The sequence below is a fragment of the Staurois parvus genome, unplaced genomic scaffold, assembly GCF_062004578.1.
Source record: "Staurois parvus isolate SC_StPar_1 unplaced genomic scaffold, SC_StPar_1.0 ptg000403l, whole genome shotgun sequence".
Classification (NCBI taxonomy): domain Eukaryota; kingdom Metazoa; phylum Chordata; class Amphibia; order Anura; family Ranidae; genus Staurois; species Staurois parvus.
This window is the reverse complement of record NW_028318199.1, coordinates 3962956-3987894: the sequence shown is the minus strand read 5'-3', so window position 1 is coordinate 3987894 and position 24939 is coordinate 3962956. Positions and strand designations below refer to the sequence as shown.

Below are 24939 nucleotides of genomic sequence, written 5' to 3'. Positions count from 1 at the left end.
AGGCATCAGGTCATCTGGCTCGACAGCTGGCATCGGGTCATCAGGCTGGGTACAGACATCAGGCTGGGTAGAGACATCAGGCTGAATTGCGGGTGCCGAGGCACCAGGCTGAACCACGGAAGGCGGGTTCTCAGACGGCAGGCTGACCGGTTTGGATACTGGCAGGATGGTACTGGTTGGAAAGAATTTTCGCTTTTTTCTGCTTTTAGTTACTGGAGCACTGTAAGTAAACGCAGGTCTGTAAACGAATGGAGCAGCTAAAGACAGAGAAGAGCTGGAGGATGGAACAGAGGAGGGAGCAGTTGCTACAGAGGACTTGTTTACAGGGTTAAAGAAAGGATAGGTGCAGCGAGTGGGAGCAGGGGACTGGTATGTGGTAGTTAGCAGAGTATACTGGGCTGTCACTGGGGGTGCTGTCGGGGATGCAGGAAGAGTGCCTTGAGCAGAGGAATGATGTTGCAAGCTGACTGAGGCTGGGTGCAACAAATCTGTCTATGTCTGCAGTACTGGTTGAACAAAACTCAGCTTACACATAGCCTGTCTGACCAAAGACTGCACTGCGTTTATGCAATCCATAAGCACATGTGATGGACAAGCTGCATAATGCTCATGGAAGCAATCTGGATCATCCTCCAACAACCATACCAGTGATTCCACTTTATCCACACTAAATGGGGGGAAAAAGTCATTCCTGCTTTCAGGGGTACAGGACCGAGCCAACTCAGCACAAACCTGGATCAATGGCTGCACCTCAAAAAACTCTGTGCCCTGATCTACTAGACAATGAGCGATCCTTATACACTCTAGTAATTGATCCCTGGGATACTCCTTCAGAGTCTGATAAGCATAGTCTTTGTCATCAAACACTAGCAGAGATAAATACACCACCTCATCAAGATCCATCCTACCCAGCAACAATAAGCCAAGATTGCTTCCCTGTGCAGCCACTTCTGGTCAGGATTGGCCTTGGTGTAATGTCAGGGCTCCAGGTATGACCAGAGGTGTGTGGACTGACACAGGGAAACGCAGGCTTCAGATATGATATAAACAATATAATTTATTAAGACTAACAATACAAAACACAGTGCAAAACTAAACATAAACACAGTGCAAACAAACCAAACCACTGACAATACTTACAATACAAAGAGTAGTCAGGCAGGCTGGGCAAGTAGCAAACGGGCAAACGGAGTACCAGGATCAGGCGGGAGAGTGGTAGGGGTCACAAGCTGGGTTCAGTAACTCACGGGCAGCGCAGCACAGAGGGTCGGGCAGAGAATGGTCAGGGTCACAAGCCAGGGATCAAGCAGGAGAAGTCAGCAGAGGTCAGGATCAGGCAGGGTCGGCAACAAGTCAGACAGGAACAGGAACACAGGATACAAGGCACAGGGGCCCATGGAAAAACACACACCAAGGCCCTGACTGTGAGTCTGGCCATTCCTTAAATACAACCCCTGCAATCAGCTTCAGGTGTTGGGCTGATTGCAGGGGTGAGTCTCTGATTGCTGAGAGCACCCGCAGGCCAGCCCTGGTACTGCAGCCCACAAGGCAGGTGAGTCCCTCCATTATTGGCAAGTCCATTCCTGACAATTATTGGCCTATACAAATCAGGACAGAGAGGGTCTTTGCCCTTCTTAGGAATAATCACTATTGCTGACTCATACATGGTCTCAGGAAGCTTCCTAGTAATATAAACCCTATTTATTGTAATCAACAAGCTAATCAATAACTCCTCCCCAGATTTCTTATACATTTCTATGGAAAGCCTATCAATACCTGGGACCTTACAATTAGGAAAGCTCATCAAATTGCCACAGAGTAATATGTGTGTTTAACAACTCTTGGTCATCCAGGGAAAACACTGGTAAGGGAATCCCATCTAAATAGGTTTGAAGAAGATCTGTACTATATTTAGACCAACATGTATTCTGCTACATTTTGGGGGTAAAAATAACTCAAAACAGTGTATAATATTTGGTCTGTGTGAAAGCTACAGAGTCTCTAAACTATGGGATATATATTTGAAAATTAATCAGTTGAGACCCTAAAATACTGGACACTGGAATGGGGTATGGTGGTGATCAAAATGCTGGTATGAAGAATGGTGGTGATCAAGACACTGGTCTATAGCAGAGTCTTGATCACCACCATTCTTCATACCAGTGTTTTGACCCCCGATGATAGGGATCCCAGTGATAGGGAAGCTGGTATGGCATGTGGGGTGATTAAGATATTGGCATGGGGCATGGCAGTAATCAGGATACTGGTATGGCGGTGATCAGGATTCTGGTATGGCATATGGGGTGATCAGGATGCTAATATGGGGCATGGCCATGATCAGGATGCTGGTATGGGGCATGGACATGATCAGGATGCTGGTATGGTGGTGATCAGGATGCTGGTATGGTGTATGGCAGTGATAAGGGTGTTGGTATGGGTTATGGCAGTGATCAGGGCATTCTTTTGGGGTATGATGGTGATAAGGACATTGGTATGGTATATGGTGGCGTTTTTGTGCACACTGGGACAGGTGACAGGGGCTGGCTGCATTATTTATTATGAATTTACTGGTACACAGGGACACTGTGGCTGGCTGGCTGGCACATCAGTCTGTGAGTATACAAGCAGCCTAACATACCATGTGATTACCTGGACACAGTGGGCTCCTGGGTGCCAGCTCTGTGAGCCATGCAGGAGCCGCTGATGTGGGCTAAAGTACAGGTACATTAGCCCGCATTGGTAAAGCTTCCCCTTCACCATCTATAGACTATGGGCAGATGGGAAGAGGTTAAAAACCTCCAAAATAGCTTATGTCTGCATACAAATATGACTTGCATCATCCTTTAATGCAGAGACAGAAACTGTGCTTTCCTGAGAATGGGTAATCTGAGCTAATAACTTGCCTGACACTTCATCCTCAGTCCAGCTTAACTGCTTTTGGAGCCCTTAAATAACCCATGTATCCCTTCTCCCTACCCCCAGAAATGACATCACTTCCTGGCCACCGGGAGTGATGTCTTTGTCCATCTTGGATTACCATGTCTCTATATAGCAGCCCTAAACTAGATAAATTATCTCCCAGGAGGGGCTGCAAAGGTGAACATCTGTCTCTGCTAGGGTCAATAACAATATTAAAAGCCCAAATCATAATTATAGGTATTGGTAAGAGGTTGTTCACAAAGAGAACACATTACTGCACATCAGGATTATATGGAGGTGGTTTATACACTGCAGCAAGTACAATTTTAAAATCACACAAAATGCAATGAAGAAAAACATATATATCCCCTTTGTCAACCAGTACCCGTTTGCAGGAGAATGCCACCCCCTGGCAGACCAAAACAGAGACTTCCTTGAGTACAAGAAATACACTGAATAGTAAGCTGTTTAAATACATGGACATTGGAGCAAATGTTAATTTTCCTTGGTAGCATGGGTCTCCTGCAGGCAAATCAAGGAAGAACAAATAAAGTTTACATAGTCAAATACAGATTGTCTTATAAGAGAATCATTCATGCCATGGACAGTCTATGAAAACTGTTTAAATGTGTGGTTAACCATAGTTCCCAAAAAACACACATAAGGTTACATAAAAAGAAGATAACAGTAAAAACCACTGATAGGTCTCTATACAAATACAGTATACTGGCACAAAGTCAAGCATGAGGAAACCTCCTTGATGGATACGCTTGAAAATAATAATAAAACAAAACGGGGGGGGGGGAGGGGGGTATTTGGACATTAACAATCAGACACATGAGGTGCAAACTGGCCGAATGCTAGTGAAGTTTCCAGCTACACAGGGTGATTATACAGCTGACTCAATATTGATTAAGTGACACTATCATTGTATCATCACAACAGCAAGTAAAGAAAATGTAAGTATCAACAAAGTCAAGAAAGAAAAAATGCCATCCAGACTGATACGATAAACAAATCTTAAAAGTTTCTCTGACTCACTTAAATAAAGTGTGGATTATAAACCTAAAAATACTAGAATACAAACAAAATGGCAGTTGGCTAGTGCAAAGCCACCTGGAAAGTGGTTTATTAAATCCTATGCAAAGTATAGGAGCTGCAAAGCTTGCTTCCTTCCCCTCGTGGATACCGCAGCCTATGAAGACGCCGAGCGTGATGATGTCATTACGTTGACGTGTTTCATCCGCCAATCATCGCAGACTTCGTCAGAACTGGGAGGGGACTACTCATCCATTGCCTTATATAGTGCCTTAATTGTGCCTTTTTTAACCGCATACGTCGCCCACTTGTGTTGAAATGTCATCATTACATTAAAATCAAAAATCCCATGTGAATATGTGAATACCCTCTTTCCCTAAACCTTTGATAGAGTTGGATCGATTCAATTCTATATTGGTCCTCATCTGAACAGTTTCTTTTAATTCTCTGAAATTGACCAATTGGTATAACTTGTTTAAGGCTCTCAGGGTGATAGCTAGCAGCATGTAAAAGTGTATTTGCTGCTGTCTCCTTTCTAGACGACTTAGTGGTCAGTCTATGCTCATGTATCGATATCGAGAGATCTAGAAATGAAATTACTTTACTATCAACAGTGTATATTAATTTTATATTTCTATCATTATGGTTCAAATACACAAGAAAACTCTCCAATTGCCCTATATCACCATCCCAAATAACCAGGATATCATCAATATAGCTTAGCCATTTCACCACATGTTGGTTAAAGGGAGTCGATGTATATACCAGATCTTCCTCCAATAACCCTAGGTGGAGACAGGCATATGCTGGAGTCCAAGGTATTTTGGAATTTATCCTAACACATATTTATTTCCAATTCTTGGGTACCTTTTATCAACAAATTTGTGGTACATCGATGGGAGCACCTTGGGCTCCAGCATATGCCTATCTCCACCTAGGATTATTGGAGGAAGATCTGGTATATACATCGACTCCCTTTAACCAACATGTGGTGAAATGGCTAAGCTATATTGATGATATCCTGGTTATTTGGGATAGTGATATAGGGCAATTGGAGAGTTTTCTTGTGTATTTGAACCATAATGATAGAAATATCAACAATATCAACAATATAAACAAGGTATACCAATTGGTCAATTTCAGAGAATTAAAAGAAACTGTTCAGATGAGGACCAATATAGAATTGAATCGATCCAACTCTATCAAAGGTTTAGGGAAAAAGGGTATTCACATAGAACATTAAGAAGAGCTAAACGAAAAACTTCTTATAAGACTAGAAATGAACTAATTAATAAAATGAACCCTAAAAAAATTGACAAATCACAGAACCAACCAGTGAGGTTCATAACAAAATTTGGACAACAGTGGAATGAGGTTAAAAAGATTCTAAATTCACATTGGCATTTACTAACCCTGAATCCAGGAATAGCGCAAATTGTAGGTAAAAAACCACTGATGGTAGCTAAAAGAGCCTCTACAGTAATTTTAATGATTTATTGGTTCAGTCAGAATTCAAGAAGGCCCCCCAGAGATAATTGGCTAACAAAAATCAATAAAGTGGTAGGTATGTATCCGTGTGGCCATTGTCAAGTGTGTCCCTTTGTACATAAAACGGACCAATTTTTTAATACTGATAAATCTCAAGTTTTCCAAATTAGAAACTTCATCAACTGTTCTAGTAGTAAAGTGATCTATATGATAGAATGCACATGTAAAAAGATTTACATAGGAAAAACTAAAAGAACACTGAGAATAAGAATTGGTGAACATCTGAGAGATATCAAAAATGATAATAAAAATAGAAGTGAAAAGGAGAGGAAGAACCCCTTAGCTCAGCACATTAAGGATGTACATAAAGGGAGAACGGAAGGTCTGAAAGTAAAAGGAATTTTTTTGTTGAATATCTCCTCAAGGCGGGGTGACTGACAAAGTACTCCTTCAGAAAGACAAATACTGGATTATACTCTGGGTACACTATTGCCACAAGGATTAAATACAGAACTCAATGTCAAAGCATTCTTGAATTAGGAAGGAAGAAAGAATTTACTAGACTTAATATGCCCACAAAGCTATCTGATAAATATGAGTTATTATATATAAAATACAAAAAATATGGTCTGAATACTATCTGCAGTAGAATCTGATTAAATTGGGCCATTTCCCTAATGTTTTTTTACAATCATATGCTTGTCTATGGAATTTTTTATTTTAATATAATGATGACATTTCAACACAAGAGGGCGACGTACTGTATGCAGTTAACCACTTCCAGACTGGACACTTTTACCCCCTTCCTGACCAGGGCAATTTTCAGCTTTCAGCGCTATCACACTTTGAATGACAATTGCGCAGTCATGCAACACTGTACCCAAATTAATTTTTTACCATTTTTTTGAGACAGATAAAGCTTTATTTTGGTGGTATTTATTCACCGCTGGGATTTTTATTTTTTTTGCTATTTAAATGTAATTTCCAAAAATTTTGAAAAAAAGTGTTTTTTTTATAAAATTTTGCAAATAAATAATATTTCATCATAAATCTTTGCCAAAATTTATTCCGTTATCTTTTTAGTAAAAAAAAATACAAAATAGTTTATAACTAGAGATGAGCGAATCGAAGTAGGCGAAGTGGAATTCGCTTCGAATATTAGAAAAATTTCGATTCGCGCCGAATCCGAAAATAAGCAGACTTCGGATGCGCAAATCAAAATTTTTCCTAAAATGGCGGCGACATGTGCGGCGACGGAGCGGGGATGTCTGGGAAGGCGCGCAGACAAGGCGCGCTGACCCATAATGCATTCATTCATGACATGTGATCGCATTAGCCAATCAGCAGCCAGCCAGCCAGCCAGCACTGTGTAATGGTCGAGCTATAAATGGCGGCCATTTTAGAATTCTCCATTTGCCTCCAGTCATTCAACAGAGGCAGACCTGGCTGTATTCAGGGAGAGAGTTAGGGACACAGAAACGTTACTTAGGGACATAGAAACGTTAGTTAGGGACACAGAAACGTTACTTAGGGCCACAGAAACGTTACTTAGGGACACAGAAACGTTACTTAGGGCCACAGAAACTTTACTTAGGGACACAGAAACGTTACTTAGGGACACAGAATCGTTACTTAGGGCCACAGAAACGTTACTTAGGGCCACAGAAACGTTACTTAGGGCCACAGAATCGTTACTTAGGGCCACAGAAACGTTACTTAGGGCCACAGAAACGTTACTTAGGGCCACAGAATTGTTACTTAGGGACAGACACAGAATTGTTACTGAGGGACAAAGAATTGTTACTGAGGGCAACAGAACTGTTACTTAAGGCCACAGAAACGTTACTTAGGGCCACAGAATTGTTACTTAGGGACAGACACAGAATTGTTACTGAGGGACACAGAACTGTTACTGAGGGCCACAGAACTGTTACTTAGGGCCACAGAAACGTTACTTAGGGACACAGAATTGTTACTCAGGGACAGACACAGAATTCTTACTTAGGGACAGACACAGAATTGTTACTGAGGGACACAGAATCGTTACTTAGGGCCACAGAAATGTTACTTAGGGCCACAGAAATGTTACTTAGGGCCACAGAATTGTTACTTAGGGACAGACACAGAATTGTTACTGAGGGACAGACACAGAATTGTTACTGAGGGACACAGAACTGTTACTTAGGGCCACATAAACGTTACTTGGGGCCACAGAATTGTTACTTAGGGACAGAAACAGAATTGTTACTGAGGGACACAGAATTGTTACTGAGGGCCACAGAACTGTTACTTAGGGCCACAGAAATGTTACTTAGGGACACAGAATTGTTACTCAGGGACAGACACAGAATTGTTACTTAAGGGACAGACACAGAATTGTTACTGAGGGACACAGAATTGTTACTGAGGGCCACAGAACTGTTACTTAGGGCCACAGAAACGTTACTTAGGGCCACAGAATTGTTACTTAGGGACAGACACAGAATTGTTACTAAGGGACACAAAATTGTTACTGAGGGCCACAGAACTGTTACTTAGGGCCACAGAAACGTTACTTAGGGACACAGAATTGTTACTTAGGGACAGACACAGAATTGTTACTGAGGGACACAGAATTGTTACTGAGGGACACAGAATTGTTACTGAGGGCCACAGAACTGTTACTTAGGGCCACAGAAACGTTACTTAGGGACACAGAATTGTTACTCAGGGACAGACACAGAATTGTTACTTAGGGACAGACACAGAAACGTTACTTAGGGCCACAGAAACGTTACTTAGGGCCACAGAAACGTTACTTAGGGCCACAGAAACGTTACTTAGGGACAGACACAGAATTGTTACTGAGGGACACAGAATTGTTACTGAGGGCCACAGACCTGTTACTTAGGGCCACAGACCTGTTACTTAGGGCCACAAAAACGTTACTTAGGGCCACAGAATTGTTACTTAGGGACAGACACAGAATTGTTACTGAGGGACACAGAATTGTTACTGAGGGCCACAGAACTGTTACTTAGGGCCACAGAAACGTTACTTAGGGCCACAGAATTGTTACTTAGGGACAGACACAGAATTGTTACTGAGGGACACAGAATTGTTACTGAGGGCCACAGAACTGTTACTTAGGGCCACAGAAACGTTACTTAGGGACACAGAATTGTTACTCAGGGACAGACACAGAATTGTTACTTAGGGACAGACACAGAATTGTTACTGAGGGACACAGAATCGTTACTTAGGGCCACAGAAATGTTACTTAGGGCCACAGAAACGTTACTTAGGGCCACAGAATTGTTACTTAGGGACAGAAACAGAATTGTTACTGAGGGCCACAGAACTGTTACTTAGGGCCACAGAAACGTTACTTAGGGACACAGAATTGTTACTCAGGGACAGACACAGAATTGTTACTTAGGGACAGACACAGAATTGTTACTGAGGGACACAGAATTGTTACTGAGGGCCACAGAACTGTTACTTAGGGCCACAGAAACGTTACTTAGGGCCACAGAATTGTTACTTAGGGACAGACACAGAATTGTTACTGAGGGACACAGAATTGTTACTGAGGGCCACAGAACTGTTACTTAGGGCCACAGAAACGTTACTTAGGGCCACAGAATTGTTACTTAGGGACAGACACAGAATTGTTACTGAGGGACACAGAATTGTTACTGAGGGCCACAGACCTGTTACTTAGGGCCACAGAAACGTTACTTAGGGACAGACACAGAATTGTTACTTAGGGAACAGAATTGTTACTCAGGGACAGACACAGAATTGTTACTGAGGGATACAGAATTGTTACTGAGGGACACAGAAACATTACTTAGGGCCACAGAAACGTTACTTAGGGCTACAGAAACGTTACTTAGGGCTACAGAAACCTTACTTAGGGCCACAGAATCGTTACTTAGGGCTACAGAAACTTTACTTAGGGCCACAGAATTGTTACTTAGGGACAGACACAGAATTGTTACTGAGGGACACAGATTTGTTACTGAGGGCCACAGAACCGTTACTTAGGGCCACAGAAACGTTACTTAGGGACACAGAATTGTTACTCAGGGACAGACACAGAATTGTTACTGAGGGACACAGAATTGTTACTGAGAGACACAGAATTGTTACTCAGGGACACAGAATTGTTACTGAGGGACACAGAATTTTTACTGAGGGACACAGAATTGTTACTGAGGGACACAGAATTGTTACTCAGGGACAGACACAGAATTGTTTCTCAGGGACAGACACAGAATTGTTACTGAGGGACACAGAATTGTTACTGAGGGACACAGAATTGTTACTGAGGGACACAGAATTGTTACTCAGGGACAGACACAGAATTGTTACTGAGGGACACAGAATTGTTACTCAGGGACACAGAATTGTTACTCAGGGACACAGAATTGTTACTGAGGGACACAGAATTGTTACTGAGGGACACAGAATTGTTACTCAGGGACACAGAATTGTTACTCAGGGACAGACACAGAATTGTTACTGAGGGACACAGAATTGTTACTCAGCGACAGACACAGAATTGTTACTGAGGGACAGACACAGAATTGTTACTCAGGGACACAGAATTGTTACTCAGGGACACAGAATTGTTACTGAGGGACACAGAATTTTTACTGAGGGACACAGAATTGTTACTGAGGGACACAGAATTGTTACTGAGGGACAGACACAGAATTGTTACTGAGGGACACAGAATTGTTACTGAGGGACACAGAATTGTTACTCAGGGACACAGAATTGTTACTCAGGGACACATAATTGTTACTCAGGGACACAGAATTGTTACTGAGGGACACAGAATTGTTACTGAGGGACACAGAATTGTTACTCAGGGACAGACACAGAATTGTTACTCAGGGACAGACACAGAATTGTTACTGAGGGACACAGAATTGTTACTCAGGGACAGACACAGAATTGTTACTGAGGGATACAGAATTGTTACTGAGGGACACAGAAACATTACTTAGGGCCACAGAAACGTTACTTAGGGCTACAGAAACGTTACTTAGGGCTACAGAAACCTTACTTAGGGCCACAGAATCGTTACTTAGGGCTACAGAAACTTTACTTAGGGCCACAGAATTGTTACTTAGGGACAGACACAGAATTGTTACTGAGGGACACAGATTTGTTACTGAGGGCCACAGAACCGTTACTTAGGGCCACAGAAACGTTACTTAGGGACACAGAATTGTTACTCAGGGACAGACACAGAATTGTTACTGAGGGACACAGAATTGTTACTGAGAGACACAGAATTGTTACTCAGGGACACAGAATTGTTACTGAGGGACACAGAATTTTTACTGAGGGACACAGAATTGTTACTGAGGGACACAGAATTGTTACTCAGGGACAGACACAGAATTGTTTCTCAGGGACAGACACAGAATTGTTACTGAGGGACACAGAATTGTTACTGAGGGACACAGAATTGTTACTGAGGGACACAGAATTGTTACTCAGGGACAGACACAGAATTGTTACTGAGGGACACAGAATTGTTACTCAGGGACACAGAATTGTTACTCAGGGACACAGAATTGTTACTGAGGGACACAGAATTGTTACTGAGGGACACAGAATTGTTACTCAGGGACACAGAATTGTTACTCAGGGACAGACACAGAATTGTTACTGAGGGACACAGAATTGTTACTCAGCGACAGACACAGAATTGTTACTGAGGGACAGACACAGAATTGTTACTCAGGGACACAGAATTGTTACTCAGGGACACAGAATTGTTACTGAGGGACACAGAATTTTTACTGAGGGACACAGAATTGTTACTGAGGGACACAGAATTGTTACTGAGGGACAGACACAGAATTGTTACTGAGGGACACAGAATTGTTACTGAGGGACACAGAATTGTTACTCAGGGACACAGAATTGTTACTCAGGGACACATAATTGTTACTCAGGGACACAGAATTGTTACTGAGGGACACAGAATTGTTACTGAGGGACACAGAATTGTTACTCAGGGACAGACACAGAATTGTTACTGAGGGACACAGAATTGTTACTGAGGGACACAGAATTGTTACTCAGCGACAGACACAGAATTGTTACTCAGGGACAGACACAGAATTGTTACTGAGGGACACAGAATTGTTACTGAGGGACACAGAATTGTTACTGAGGGACACAGAATTGTTACTCAGGGACACAAAATTGTTACTCAGGGAAAGACACAGAATTGTTACTGAGGGACACAGAATTGTTACTGAGGGACACAGAATTGTTACTGAGGGACACAGAATTGTTACTGAGGGACGCAGAATTGTTACTGAGGGACGCAGAATTGTTACTGAGGGACGCAGAATTGTTACTGAGGGACGCAGAATTGTTACTCAGGGACAGACACAGAATTGTTACTGAGGGACACAGAATTTTTACTGAGGGACACAGAATTTTTACTGAGGGACACAGAATTGTTACTGAGGGACACAGAATTGTTACTGAGGGACACAGAATTGTTACTCAGGGACACATAATTGTTACTGAGGGACACAGAATTGTTACTCAGGGACAGACACAGAATTGTTACTGAGGGACACAGAATTGTTACTGAGGGACACAGAATTGTTACTGAGGGACACAGAATTGTTACTGAGGGACACAGAATTGTTACTCAGGGACAGACACAGAATTGTTACTGAGGGACACAGAATTGTTACTGAGGGACACAGAATTGTTACTGAGGGACACAGAATTGTTACTCAGGGACAGACACAGAATTGTTACTGAGGGACACAGAATTGTTACTCAGGGACACAGAATTGTTACTCAGGGACACAGAATTGTTATTGAGGGACACAGAATTTTTACTGAGGGACACAGAATTGTTACTGAGGGACACAGAATTGTTACTCAGGGACACAGAATTGTTACTCAGGGAGGGACACAGAATTGTTACTGAGGGACACAGAATTGTTACTCAGGGACACAGAATTGTTACTCAGGGACACAGAATTGTTACTGAGGGACACAGAATTGTTACTCAGGGACACATAATTGTTACTCAGGGACACAGAATTGTTACTGAGGGACACAGAATTGTTACTGAGGGACACAGAATTGTTACTCAGGGACAGACACAGAATTGTTACTCAGGGACAGACAGAATTGTTATTGAGGGACACAGAATTGTTACTGAGGGACACAGAATTGTTACTCAGCGACAGACACAGAATTGTTACTCAGGGACAGACACAGAATTGTTACTGAGGGACACAGAATTGTTACTGAGGGACACAGAATTGTTACTGAGGGACAAAGAATTGTTACTCAGGGACACAGAATTGTTACTGAGGGACACAGAATTGTTACTGAGGGACAGACACAGAATTGTTACTGAGGGACACAGAATTGTTACTGAGGGACACAGAATTGTTACTCAGGGACACATAATTGTTACTCAGGGACACAGAATTGTTACTGAGGGACACAGAATTGTTACTGAGGGACACAGAATTGTTACTCAGGGACAGACACAGAATTGTTACTCAGGGACAGACACAGAATTGTTACTGAGGGACACAGAATTGTTACTGAGGGACACAGAATTGTTACTCAGCGACAGACACAGAATTGTTACTCAGGGACAGACACAGAATTGTTACTGAGGGACACAGAATTGTTACTGAGGGACACAGAATTGTTACTGAGGGACACAGAATTGTTACTCAGGGACACAAAATTGTTACTCAGGGACAGACACAGAATTGTTACTGAGGGACACAGAATTGTTACTGAGGGACACAGAATTGTTACTGAGGGACGCAGAATTGTTACTGAGGGACGCAGAATTGTTACTGAGGGACGCAGAATTGTTACTGAGGGACGCAGAATTGTTACTCAGGGACAGACACAGAATTGTTACTGAGGGACACAGAATTGTTACTGAGGGACACAGAATTTTTACTGAGGGACACAGAATTTTTACTGAGGGACACAGAATTGTTACTGAGGGACACAGAATTGTTACTGAGGGACACAGAATTGTTACTCAGGGACACATAATTGTTACTGAGGGACACAGAATTGTTACTCAGGGACAGACACAGAATTGTTACTGAGGGACACAGAATTGTTACTGAGGGACACAGAATTGTTACTGAGGGACACAGAATTGTTACTGAGGGACACAGAATTGTTACTCAGGGACAGACACAGAATTGTTACTGAGGGACACAGAATTGTTACTGAGGGACACAGAATTGTTACTGAGGGACACAGAATTGTTACTCAGGGACAGACACAGAATTGTTACTGAGGGACACAGAATTGTTACTGAGGGACACAGAATTGTTACTCAGGGACACAGAATTGTTATTGAGGGACACAGAATTTTTACTGAGGGACACAGAATTGTTACTGAGGGACACAGAATTGTTACTGAGGGACACAGAATTGTTACTCAGGGACACAGAATTGTTACTCAGGGAGGGACACAGAATTGTTACTGAGGGACACAGAATTGTTACTCAGGGACACAGAATTGTTACTCAGGGACACAGAATTGTTACTGAGGGACACAGAATTGTTACTCAGGGACACATAATTGTTACTCAGGGACACAGAATTGTTACTGAGGGACACAGAATTGTTACTGAGGGACACAGAATTGTTACTCAGGGACAGACACAGAATTGTTACTCAGGGACAGACAGAATTGTTATTGAGGGACACAGAATTGTTACTGAGGGACACAGAATTGTTACTCAGCGACAGACACAGAATTGTTACTCAGGGACAGACACAGAATTGTTACTGAGGGACACAGAATTGTTACTGAGGGACACAGAATTGTTACTGAGGGACACAGAATTGTTACTCAGGGACACAGAATTGTTACTGAGGGACAAAGAATTGTTACTCAGGGACAGACACAGAATTGTTACTCAGGGACAGACACAAAATTGTTACTGAGGGACACAGAATTGTTACTGAGGGACACAGAATTGTTACTCAGCGACAGACACAGAATTGTTACTCAGGGACAGACACAGAATTGTTACTGAGGGACACAGAATTGTTACTGTGGGACACAGAATTGTTACTCAGGGACACAGAATTGTTACTCTGGGATACAGAATTGTTACTGAGGGACACAGAATTGTTACTGAGGGACACAGAATTGTTACTGAGGGACACAGAATTGTTACTGAGGGACACAGCATTGTTACTCAGGGACACAGAATTGTTACTCAGGGACAGACACAGAATTGTTACTGAGGGACACAGAATTGTTACTGAGGGACACAGAATTGTTACTGAGGGACACAGAATTGTTACTGAGGGACACAGAATTGTTACTCAGGGACAGACACAGAATTGTTACTCAGGGACAGACACAGAATTGTTACTGAGGGACACAGAATTGTTACTGAGGGACACAGAATTGTTACTCAGGGACACAGAATTGTTACTCAGGGACAGACACAGAATTGTTACTCAGGGACACAGAATCGTTTAATTAAAGAGTATGTCAGACAACATGCATAGGAGTGGCAGAGGAGGCAATGTTTTAGGAGCGAGCAGACGTGGCAGCAGAGGAAGGGGTCGAGGCAGCACTAGTCGCAGCCAGAGGCCAGTGCTCCCAGTGTCATCCAGCGGTCGTGTCTCCACCGACAACCCTGCCGTCATCGATTGGTTGGCTCGGTCGTCTTCCTCTTCCCAGGTCACCTCTGACACCTACAGCCAACGGTCGGTGGGTACGTCAGACACAACCGTTAGTTGGCATGGCCCGGGAGCAAGCCCACTGAAATCACGTGTCCTCGACCTGCCCCTGTCCTTTGGTGTTCCCTCACCAAGCGAAGTATCGTATGCTGTGGGCTCAGCCCCACTGTACAGTGAGAAAGAGCTAACAGAGGGCGGTCAGGAACGGGGGGAGACATCCGCCTCTTCAGCGGCCAGGCGAAGAAGTAGTGGCGAGGAGAGTGGCTCGGTAGCCGGTCTAGAGACAGGTCTGTCTCCTGACCCACACGCAGCCGAGGGGGCTAGTAGTGAGGCGGAGACCCTAATTGATGATGATGAGGCTGATCGCACTTGGCAGCCTCGTCGTCATCAGGCTATTGCTTCCGCATCATCAGGAGAAGAGGGTGGCAGCTTGGCAGCGAGCAAAACAGTCGGTGGGTTGCCCAGGAGGCAGCAGGGTCGCAGCAGTGTCAGTGGAGGCAAACGGCCACGGAGTACAGCACCAGCTCCACTGCAGCCTACCACCACGGCCAGTAGTGGTGCCGGTGTGCACGGAGGAAGCAGCAGTCAGCCAGTGAGGAGTATCGGGGGCAAAGTTTCCTACTCGGCGGTGTGGCAATTTTTCGTCAAGCCGCCCGAGGAAGTAAACGTAGCCGTATGTCGACTATGTGGCCAGAAAGTCAAGCGTGGCCAGGGGGCCCATGTTGGGACTACAGCGTTGTGGCAGCATATGCAGCGTCGCCATTTGGTGGCCTGGGAAAACCGTGATAAAGATACGGCGGTTCTGCCCGCCCCAGCCCCCGCTCCATCACCCGCTCCGTCACCCGACGTCAATCGCCCTCTATCAGCCAGTCAAGGCTCCAACACCTCTGCTGAGGGGAGTTGTCGCTCGTTGGCATCTTCCGCTCGTTCTGATGCTCCTTCTCCTGCTACTCCTCTTCACGGATTCCGTCAGCAGTCTTTCTTGGAATCCGTTTCCAAGAGACAACAGTTTGCGAGCACGCACCCGACGATGCAAAAGCTGAACGTCCTCCTGTCCAAGTTGCTGGTGCTGCAGTCCCTCCCTTTCCAAGTGGTGGACTCAGCACCTTTCCGAGAAATGATGGCTTGTGCCGCGCCACGGTGGAGAGTGTCAAGCCGTCATTTCTTCGCCAAAAAGGCAGTGCCAGCCCTGCATTCACATGTAGAAGAGATGGTGGGCCAGTCTTTGAGCATGTCGGTCTCTGCCAAAGTGCACGGCAGCGCCGACGTATGGAGCTGTAACTACGGTTAGGGACAGTACATGTCATTTACGGCCCACTGGGTGAACGTGGTGCCGTCACAGCCGCACCAGCAACTTGGACAGCTCACGCCGCTTTTGCCTCCACGTTTGCACGTCCTTGGTCCGGCAAAGATGTCCGCCTCTACCACCTCTTCTTCCGCCGTGTCCTCAGCCGCCACCCCCGTGCCAAGTCCCATTACCCGACCGGCATATCACATGTGCAGGGCGCAACGGTGTCACGCTGTGCTGCACCTGGTATGCTTTGGCGAACGTAGTCACACAGGGGAGGAACTTCTCAGTGTAATGAACAGAGAAATCGACAGATGGCTGTCTCCGCGCAAACTTAAAATCGGAACCATGTTGACCGACAACGGAAAGAACATGGTGTCTGCTCTGCATCAAGGAAGGTTGTGCCATGCGCCATGCATGGCTCACGTGTTCAATCTGGTTGTCAAGCGGTTCCTAAAATCCACCATCCCACTGCAAGACATCCTTAAAATGTCACGTAAACTTTGCATGCATTTCAGCCATTCCTACACCGCAAAGCACACCCTCCTTGAGCTGCAGCGGCAGAACGGAATTCCACAGCATCGCCTGATCTGCGACGTTGCAACAAGGTGGAATTCAACCCTACACATGTTAGACCGCCTTTACGAACAGCAAAAGGCCATCACCGATTTCCTGATGTTACAAGCGGATAAAGGTACTCCCCTGTGTAACTTCGATGTCAGCCATTGGCAGCTCATGCGTGACACCTGCCGCTTGCTCAGGCCCTTTGAGGAGGCCACGCTATTCGTGAGTCGGCAGGACTATGGGATGAACGACGTCATTCCTCTGTTGCACGTCCTGGAACAAATGCTGTTAACAATGGCTGGTCAGGGTGCGGTAGACGTGGCGCACAGATCTCAACGCCACATGACCCCTGTGGGGGCAGGACAGGAAGAAGAGGAGGAGGTAGAGGAGGACATTTGTGCTCAGGAATTATTGAGTGAAATGGGTGGTTTTTCCACTCAGCGGACAGGAGTGGAGGAGCAGGAGCATCTGGTAGAGGAGGAGGAGGAGGAGACAGAGGACCCAGATGCACCGTGGCAGTATGCTGTGAAGATGGAGGCAGGGAGTCCCTCGCATTCCTTGGCACAAATGGCCCATAGCATGCTCGCTTGCTTGCGTAGCGACAGCCGAATAATAACCATCAGACAGAGGGATGACTTTTGGCTGTCCACCTTGTTGGACCCTCGCTACCGTTCAAAAATGGTGGCCTTTTTCACACCTGCTGAGAGGGAGGCCAAAATAACGTACTATAAAAACCACCTATGTAGTCAGTTGGTCTCTGCCTTTCTGCGCCAACGTCCATCCTCAGACACTGTGGGCCCTGTGCGCTCGCGTGCCGCTGCCATGGCAGCAGGGGAGGGGTGGGGTGGTAGGAGCAGTGGCAGCTCCACCAGCAGCAGCTGCCTCAGTCTGCAGTCGATGATGAGTAGCTTTCTTCACCAGCGCAGTGAGGAAACTACTAACCAGCCGCAGCACCAGCAGCATCAGGTGGACCTGGAGCAGGACCTCAAACAACAGGCTTAGGCCTACTTGGACAGCCCCCTGCCAACCAAGGTAGACAATCTCCTTGACTACGGGGCAACGAAACTTGACCTTTGGCCCCAACTAGCTGAATTTGCCCTTGAAAGGCTGTCATGCCCGGCCAGTAGCGTGGCATCGGAGCGCGTGTTTAGTGCGGCAGGAGGTATTGTAACTCCGCGGAGGACACGACTGTCCACCCAAAGTGTGGAGAGACTCACGTTTGTGAAAATGAATCAGGCGTGGATTAGTCTGGATTTCAAACCACCAGTTCCTGACACAACTGACTAAATCCGCCATGAATCATGCCCCAAACATGTGCCACTTTCAGGTCTCCTCACACTGCTGGTGTGTTCCATTTTTTGTCATAGGGTGCTGGCAGATTACGGGCCTCCCATAGCTGCTGCCAGGCCCCTAATCTGCCATGGGCCCCTATACCGCCTTCTCATGCTGCTGCCAGGTCCAGAGTCTCTCATGGGTCCCTGTACGGCCTCCCATTGCTGCTGTCTCCATCGCCACACTCTGCCATGTGCCACTTTCAGGTCTCCTCACACTGCTGGTGTGTTCCATTTTTTGTCATAGGGTGCTGGCAGATTACGGGCCTCCCATAGCTGCTGCCAGGCCCCTAATCTGCCATGGGCCCCTGTACCGCCTCCTCATGCTGCTGCCAGGTCCACAGTGTCTCATGCCATGTGCCACTTTCAGGTCTCCTCACACTGCTGGTGTGTTTCATTTTTTGTCATAGGGTGCTGGCAGATTACGGGCCTCCCATAGCTGCTGCCAGGCCCCTAATCTGCCATGGGCCCCTATACCGCCTCCTCATGCTGCTGCCAGGTCCAGAGTCTCTCATGGGTCCCTGTACGGCCTCCCATTGCTGCTGTCTCCATCGCCACACTCTGCCATGTGCCACTTTCAGGTCTCCTCACACTGCTGGTGTGTTCCATTTTTTGTCATAGGGTGCTGGCAGATTACGGGCCTCCCATAGCTGCTGCCAGGCCCCTAAACTGCCATGGGCCCCTGTACCGCCTCCTCATGCTGCTGCCAGGTCCACAGTGTCTCATGCCATGTGCCACTTTCAGGTCTCCTCACACTGCTGGTGTGTTCAATTTTTTGTCATAGGGTGCTGGCAGATTACGGGCCTCCTATAGCTGCTGCCAGGCCCCTAATCTGCCATGGGCCCCTATACCGCCTCCTCATGCTGCTGCCAAGTCCAGAGTCTCTCATGGGTCCCTGTACGGCCTCCCATTGCTGCTGTCTCCATCGCCACACTCTGCCATGTGCCACTTTCAGGTCTCCTCACACTGCTGGTGTGTTCCATTTTTTGTCATAGGGTGCTGGCAGATTACGGGCCTCCCATTGCTGCTGCCAGGCCCCTAATCTGCCATGGGCCCCTATACCGCCTCCTCATGCTGCTGCCAGGTCCAGAGTCTCTCATGGGTCCCTGTACGGCCTCCCATTGCTGCTGTTTCCATCGCCACACTCTGCCATGTGCCACTTTCAGGTCTCCTCACACTGCTGGTGTGTTCCATTTTTTGTCATAGGGTGCTGGCAGATTACGGGCCTCCTATAGCTGCTGCCAGGCCCCTAATCTGCCATGGGCCCCTATACCGCCTCCTCATACTGCTGCCAGGTCCAGAGTCTCTCATGGGTCCCTGTACGGCCTCCCATTGCTGCTGTCTCCATCACCACACTCTGCCATGTGCCACTTTCAGGTCTCCTCACACTGCTGGTGTTACATTTTTTGTCATAGGGTGCTGGCAGATTACGGGCCTCCCATAGCTGCTGCCAGGCCCCTAATCTGCCATGGGCCCCTGTACCGCCTCCTCATGCTGCTGCCAGGTCCACAGTGTCTCATGCCATGTGCCACTTTCAGGTCTCCTCACACTGCTGGTGTGTTCCATTTTTTGTCATAGGGTGCTGGCAGATTACTGGCCTCCCATAGCTGCTGCCAGGCCCCTAATCTGCCATGGGCCCCTATACCGCCTCCTCATGCTGCTGCCAGGTCCAGAGTCTCTCATGGGTCCCTGTACGGCCTCCCATTGCTGCTGTCTCCTTCGCCACACTCTGCCATGTGCCACTTTCAGGTCTCCTCACACTGCTGGTGTGTTCCATTTTTTGTCATAGGGTGCTGGCAGATTACGGGCCTCCTATAGCTGCTGCCAGGCCCCTAATCTGCCATGGGCCCCTATACCGCCTCCTCATGCTGCTGCCAAGTCCAGAGTCTCTCATGGGTCCCTGTACGGCCTCCCATTGCTGCTGTCTCCATCGCCACACTCTGCCATGTGCCACTTTCAGGTCTCCTCACACTGCTGGTGTGTTCCATTTTTTGTCATAGGGTGCTGGCAGATTACGGGCCTCCTATAGCTGCTGCCAGGCCCCTAATCTGCCATGGGCCCCTATACCACCTCCTCATGCTGCTGCCAGGTCCAGAGTCTCTCATGGGTCCCTGTACGGCCTCCCATTGCTGCTGTTTCCATCGCCACACTCTGCCATGTGCCACTTTCAGGTCTCCTCACACTGCTGGTGTGTTCCATTTTTTGTCATAGGGTGCTGGCAGATTACGGGCCTCCCATAGCTGCTGCCAGGCCCCTAATCTGCCATGGGCCCCTGTACCGCCTCCTCATGCTGCTGCCAGGTCCACAGTGTCTCATGCCATGTGCCACTTTCAGGTCTCCTCACACTGCTGGTGTGTTCCATTTTTTGTCATAGGGTGCTGGCAGATTACGGGCCTCCTATAGCTGCTGCCAGGCCCCTAATCTGCCATGGGCCCCTATACGGCCTCCTCATGCTGCTGCCAAGTCCAGAGTCTCTCATGGGTTCCTGTATGGCCTCCCATTGCTGCTGTCTCCATCGCCACACTCTGCCATGTGCCACTTTCAGGTCTCCTCACACTGCTGGTGTGTTCCATTTTTTGTCATAGGGTGCTGGCAGATTACGGGCCTCCCATTGCTGCTGCCAGGCCCCTAATCTGCCATGGGCCCCTATACCGCCTCCTCATGCTGCTGCCAGGTCCAGAGTCTCTCATGGGTCCCTGTACGGCCTCCCATTGCTGCTGTCTCCATCGCCACACTCTGCCATGTGCCACTTTCAGGTCTCCTTACACTGCTGGTGTGTTCCATTTTTTGTCATAGGGTGCTGGCAGATTACGGGCCTCCCATAGCTGCTGCCAGGCCCCTAATCTGCCATGGGCCCCTGTACCGCCTCCTCATGCTGCTGCCAGGTCCACAGTGTCTCATGCCATGTGCCACTTTCAGGTCTCCTCACACTGCTGGTGTGTTCCATTTTTTGTCATAGGGTGCTGGCAGATTACTGGCCTCCCATAGCTGCTGCCAGGCCCCTAATCTGCCATGGGCCCCTATACCGCCTCCTCATGCTGCTGCCAGGTCCAGAGTCTCTCATGGGTCCCTGTACGGCCTCCCATTGCTGCTGTCTCCATCGCCACACTCTGCCATGTGCCACTTTCAGGTCTCCTCACACTGCTGGTGTGTTCCATTTTTTGTCATAGGGTGCTGGCAGATTACGGGCCTCCCATAGCTGCTGCCAGGCCCCTAATCTGCCAAGGGCCCCTATACCGCCTCCTCATGCTGCTGCCAAGTCCAGAGTCTCTCATGGGTCCCTGTACGGCCTCCCATTGCTGCTGTCTCCATCGCCACACTCTGCCATGTGCCACTTTCAGGTCTCCTCACACTGCTGGTGTGTTCCATTTTTTGTCATAGGGTGCTGGCAGATTACGGGCCTCCTATAGCTGCTGCCAGGCCCCTAATCTGCCATGGGCCCCTATACCGCCTCCTCATGCTGCTGCCAAGTCCAGAGTCTCTCATGGGTCCCTGTACGGCCTCCCATTGCTGCTGTCTCCATCGCCACACTCTGCCATGTGCCACTTTCAGGTCTCCTCACACTGCTGGTGTGTTCCATTTTTTGTCATAGGGTGCTGGCAGATTACGGGCCTCCTATAGCTGCTGCCAGGCCCCTAATCTGCCATGGGCCCCTATACCGCCTCCTCATGCTGCTGCCAGGTCCAGAGTCTCTCATGGGTCCCTGTACGGCCTCCCATTGCTGCTGTCTACATCGCCACACTCTGCCATGTGCCACTTTCAGATCTCCTCACACTGCTGGTGTGTTACATTTTTTGTCATAGGGTGCTGGCAGATTACTGGCCTCCCATTGCTGCTGCCAGGCCCGTAATCTGCCATGGGCCCCTGTACCGACTCCTCATGCTGTGACGTTGCAACAAGGTGGAATTCAACCCTACATATGTTAGACTGCCTTTTCGAACAGCGAAAGGCCATCACAGATTTCCTGATGTTAAAAGCGGATAAAGGTACTCCCTGTGTAACTTAGATGTCAGCCATTGGCAGCTCATGCTTGACACCTGCGCTTGCTCAGGCCCTTTGAGGAGGCCACGCTATTCATGAGTCGGCAGGACTATGGGATGAACAACGTCATTCCTCTGTTGCACGTCCTGGAACAAATACTGTTAACAATGGCTGGTCAGGGTGCGGTAGACGTGGCGCACAGATCTCAACGCCACATGACCCCTGTGGGGGCAGGACAGGAAGAAGAGGAGGAGGTAGAGGAGGACATTGGTGCTCAGGAATTATTGAGTGAAATGGGTGGTTTTTCCACTCAGCGGACAGGAGTGGAGGAGCAGGAGCATCTGGTAGAGGAGGAGTAGGAGGAGACAGAGGACCCAGACGCACCGTGGCAGTATGCTGTGGAGATGGAGGCAGGGAGTCCCTCGCATTCCTTGGCACAAATGGCCCATAGCATGCTCGCTTGCTTGCGTAGCGACAGCCGAATAATAACCATCAGACAGAGGGATGACTTTTGGCTGTCCACCTTGTTGGACCCTCGCTACCGTTCAAGAATGGTGGCCTTTTTCACACCTGCTGAGAGGGAGGCCAAAATAACGTACTATAAAAACCACCTATGTAGTCAGCTGGTCTCTGCCTTTCTGAGCCAACGTCCATCCTCAGACACTGTGGGCCCTGTGCGCTCGCCTTCCGCTGCCATGGCAGCAGGGGAGTGGTGGGTTGGTAGGAGCAGTGGCAGCTCCACCAGCAGCAGCTGCCTCAGTCTGCAGTCGATGATGAGTAGCTTTCTTCACCAGCGCAGTGAGGAAACTACTAACCAGCCGCAGCACCAGCAGCATCAGGTGGACCTGGAGCAGGACCTCAAACAACAGGCTTAGGCCTACTTGGACAGCCCCCTGCCAACCAAGGTAGACAATCCCCTTGACTACTGGGCAACGAAACTTGACCTTTGGCCCCAACTAGCTGAATTTGCCCTTGAAAGGCTGTCATGCCCGGCCAGTAGCGTGGCATCGGAGCGCGTGTTTAGTGCGGCAGGAGGTATTGTAACTCCGCGGAGGACACGACTGTCCACCCAAAGTGTGGAGAGACTCACGTTTGTGAAAATGAATCAGGCGTGGATTAGTCTGGATTTCAAACCACCAGTTCCTGACACAACTGACTAAATCCGCCATGAATCATGCCCCAAACATGTGCCACTTTCAGGTCTCCTCACACTGCTGGTGTGTTCCATTTTTTGTCATAGGGTGCTGGCAGATTACGGGCCTCCCATTGCTGCTGCCAGGCCCGTAATCTGCCATGGGCCCCTGTCCCGCCTCCTCATGCTGCTGCCAGGTCCAGAGTGTGTCATGGGTCCCTGTATGGCCTCCCATTGCTGCTGTCTCCATCGCCACACTCTGCCATGTGCCACTTTCAGGTCTCCTCACACTGCTGGTGTGTTCCATTTTTTGTCATAGGGTGCTGGCAGATTACGGGCCTCCCATAGCTGCTGCCAGGCCCCTAATCTGCCATGGGCCCCTGTACCGCCTCCTCATGCTGCTGCCAGGTCCACAGTGTCTCATGCCATGTGCCACTTTCAGGTCTCCTCACACTGCTGGTGTGTTTCATTTTTTGTCATAGGGTGCTGGCAGATTACGGGCCTCCCATAGCTGCTGCCAGGCCCGTAATCTGCCATGGGCCCCAGTACCGCCTCCTCATGCTGCTGCCAGGTCCAGAGTCTCTCATGGGTCCCTGTACGGCCTCCCATTGCTGCTGTCTCCATCGCCACACTCTGCCATGTGCCACTTTCAGGTCTCCTCACACTGCTGGTGTGTTCCATTTTTTGTCATAGGGTGCTGGCAGATTACGGGCCTCCCATAGCTGCTGCCAGGCCCCTAAACTGCCATGGGCCCCTGTACCGCCTCCTCATGCTGCTGCCAGGTCCACAGTGTCTCATGCCATGTGCCACTTTCAGGTCTCCTCACACTGCTGGTGTGTTCAATTTTTTGTCATAGGGTGCTGGCAGATTACGGGCCTCCTATAGCTGCTGCCAGGCCCCTAATCTGCCATGGGCCCCTATACCGCCTCCTCATGCTGCTGCCAAGTCCAGAGTCTCTCATGGGTCCCTGTACGGCCTCCCATTGCTGCTGTCTCCATCGCCACACTCTGCCATGTGCCACTTTCAGGTCTCCTCACACTGCTGGTGTGTTCCATTTTTTGTCATAGGGTGCTGGCAGATTACGGGCCTCCTATAGCTGCTGCCAGGCCCCTAATCTGCCATGGGCCCCTATACCGCCTCCTCATGCTGCTGCCAGGTCCAGAGTCTCTCATGGGTCCCTGTACGGCCTCCCATTGCTGCTGTCTACATCGCCACACTCTGCCATGTGCCACTTTCAGATCTCCTCACACTGCTGGTGTGTTACATTTTTTGTCATAGGGTGCTGGCAGATTACTGGCCTCCCATTGCTGCTGCCAGGCCCGTAATCTGCCATGGGCCCCTGTACCGACTCCTCATGCTGTGACGTTGCAACAAGGTGGAATTCAACCCTACATATGTTAGACTGCCTTTTCGAACAGCGAAAGGCCATCACAGATTTCCTGATGTTAAAAGCGGATAAAGGTACTCCCTGTGTAACT

General features: G+C 47.9%; 1 protein-coding gene across 1 annotated transcript in view; it reads right to left on the bottom strand.

The window, feature by feature from the left end:
- The window catches only part of FSTL4 (follistatin like 4), a 1219954-nt gene that overhangs the window by 1111460 nt on the left and 83555 nt on the right, over positions 1–24939 (bottom strand). The gene's annotated exons all lie outside the window — the stretch shown is intronic.